This window comes from Uloborus diversus, chromosome 2, assembly GCF_026930045.1.
Source record: "Uloborus diversus isolate 005 chromosome 2, Udiv.v.3.1, whole genome shotgun sequence".
Lineage (NCBI taxonomy): Eukaryota > Metazoa > Arthropoda > Arachnida > Araneae > Uloboridae > Uloborus > Uloborus diversus.
The window spans coordinates 55,171,299-55,174,088 of NC_072732.1; positions in this window are offsets into that span (position 1 = coordinate 55,171,299).

The window sequence follows — 2,790 nt, forward strand, 5'->3', positions numbered from 1 at the left end:
CAGGGGGAAAAATTCGGCTCATCGAATATTTCGACTCAACGAAATTCGGTTTATCGAAAATAATTAACATGCATTCTCCGTTCAGTTGGACGGGAATTAATAACCACTTCGGCTTGTCGAAGTTTTCGACTCATCGAAGTTCGACTTATCGAAGTTTCACTGTATTTCTAACTTTTGTGAAACGTTAAAGAACCAAAAACAATTCAAAAAATGGAAATGTTAAAAATGCAAATAATTATCTTGTAAAATGTTATCCCACTAGATAAAAACCAATCAATTAAAACTGAATTGGTTATTCATATTGATCAAACCAAGAACACGAATAAATAATTTGCTGATTATAAATAGAAAATGTATTTATCGAAGTAAATTACATCAAAATTTAATTTCGATTTGGACTCATCCAATGATACTTTTCAAGAGTTTTTTGGTTTTACTTGTATCAACTTAATACCAGCTTTCATATAGGTTATAAAAAAGATGTTATTTTTTTTTCAAATATTTGTAAGTTTTAGGGGAAAGCCCACAAATACTCAAAATCATCGAAAATCGCTCAGAATTGCGTTTTTGGAGCTCTAATTTCGAAAAATCACTGGCCCTAATATTACAAAATATGGCCTTACAAATTGCGTTTAAAGACGTGAGTTTAAGAAAACATTCGTGCAAGGGTCCCCATGCCGCCTTTCTTTAATATCACAAGCAATGGGTTTTTAAACGACACTTTAAAGAAATTTAAGCTTTCATTGCTTAATTAGTACTACATTAGTGCTTACTTTACATTGCTTAAATTTTTTGAACCATAATTTTGAACAATTTTCCTAGGAAATGCTCCAGATCCTCCTATCCATAAAATCTTCAAAGTTTGTCTAAAGTTGCGTTTTTGAAACTTCAATTTTGAAAACTTGCCGGGAGATAAGGAATTAATTTCAATCTATTAAAAAGAATAATCGATCAGAAACAGTCTCTGAGCTCCCTCCCTTACCCTAACGTCAATAAACTTGACGTATAATCGCGTTTATTATGGCTAAAGTTGCGTTTTTAAAAGTAAAAGTTTCAAAATTTTGACCGGTCACCTTTTAACTGTTTCCTATCTGATCAAAAAACATTTTTTTTTTCAATGTGCCTCCTTAAAACCTTTTTTTCTGGTTACGTCACTGCACGCAAGGGCAGAATTCAAGCAAGTTTGACCGATGATGACGTGATACACGAAATGAGGGGGCGCCGCAAGGCGCCCCTCATTTCGTGCAAATGTGGCTATGTTCCGTCGAAACATGGGGCACCTTGCGGCGCCCCCTCATTTCGTGGTGCCCGGGGCGATTGCCCCGCTCGCCCCCCTCTTGGGACGGCCCTGTTAGCGGTAGGTCATTTTTAAGTTCCTTGAATTTTCCGTTCCTTGAATTTGATTGTTTTACGTTCTTTCTTTTGATTTTGAGTTCAGGTATGAATTTTATTCTCTTGTAGTTTAAATATTGTTCTATTTTCTTTATATAAATCTTGTAGCTTAAATATTGTTCGATTTTCTTTAGATAAAACTTGTATTTTTCGTTTGTAAAAGGTTCAATGTTCTTATTTCTTGTCATGCTGATATTCTGGACTTACATTAACCCTATGGCTAGTTTTGTGACATCTCGGAGACTAGTGCTGCTTTTTTAGGCAATTTCGCCAGCGGCACTCATGAAACATCTCATGGTTTTTCCCTACCCTTGGAGAGTACCCCCTGATGAGGCCCCAGGGTATTTTGGGATTTTTTCATTTTTTCGTTCTTTTAAAAGAAAAAATTTTTTCTTTTTCTTTCTTGTTCAATCCTTATATTGCTATCAAATTTGTTGTCTACCAGTATCATAGAGCAGCCTATGGCGCCTATTGAACTGAGTAGTGATGAGTGATGTTAATTTTGATATCCATTTTGGTTGACTTGTCCAGATTATAAATACAGTATATGATAGTGTTTCTCTCTCTCTCTCTCTTTCTCTCTCTCTCTCTCTCTCTATATATATATATATATGTTAATATATATATATATATATATATATATATATATATATATATATATATATATATATATATATATATATATATATATATATATATATATATATATATATATATATATATATATATATATATATATATATATATATATATATATATATATATATATATATGTTAAAGTACGAAATATATCTATGAAGAATTTTCACCAAAACATTTTCATTTTAACAAAAAAAGTTATTCTAAGAATACATGTACAAATATAATTGCTTTTTGCGTTTTTCAGCAACACTAAAATTTCGCTTTTGTCCGCTGTCTGTCTTTAAAGTTGCTTAATGTGGTAACGGCGGAGAGATCTTCAATGAGGTTGTTTCTTTCAGACAAAAGTACTACTTTTAGTCACTGAAATTGATAGAATAATCAATAAATAAATAAATAAATAAATAAATAAATAAATAAATAATATGGCGCAAGAATTTTTTTTTCCGACAGTTATTTTTAATTTAATTTTTTGAAATGTCCGATTTTGGAAATAAGGCGTGGTCTTTGTGACGTCACAAGTAATGTACTTTGGCACGCTATTCTACTGTCGCGCTAAATGTTTACGCTTTGCTGTCAACCGCGTTGACATATATTATGATATTTTGCACAGTGAATGTGGCAACAGTGAATGGCATTTCCTCACTTGTGATGTCATGTGCAGAAGCGTAAAAAATGAATTTTAATCTGCGCACCGATTAAAATAATTGCAAAAAAATATGAAACTTTGTCAAATTATTTTAACAATGGTTAAACTAT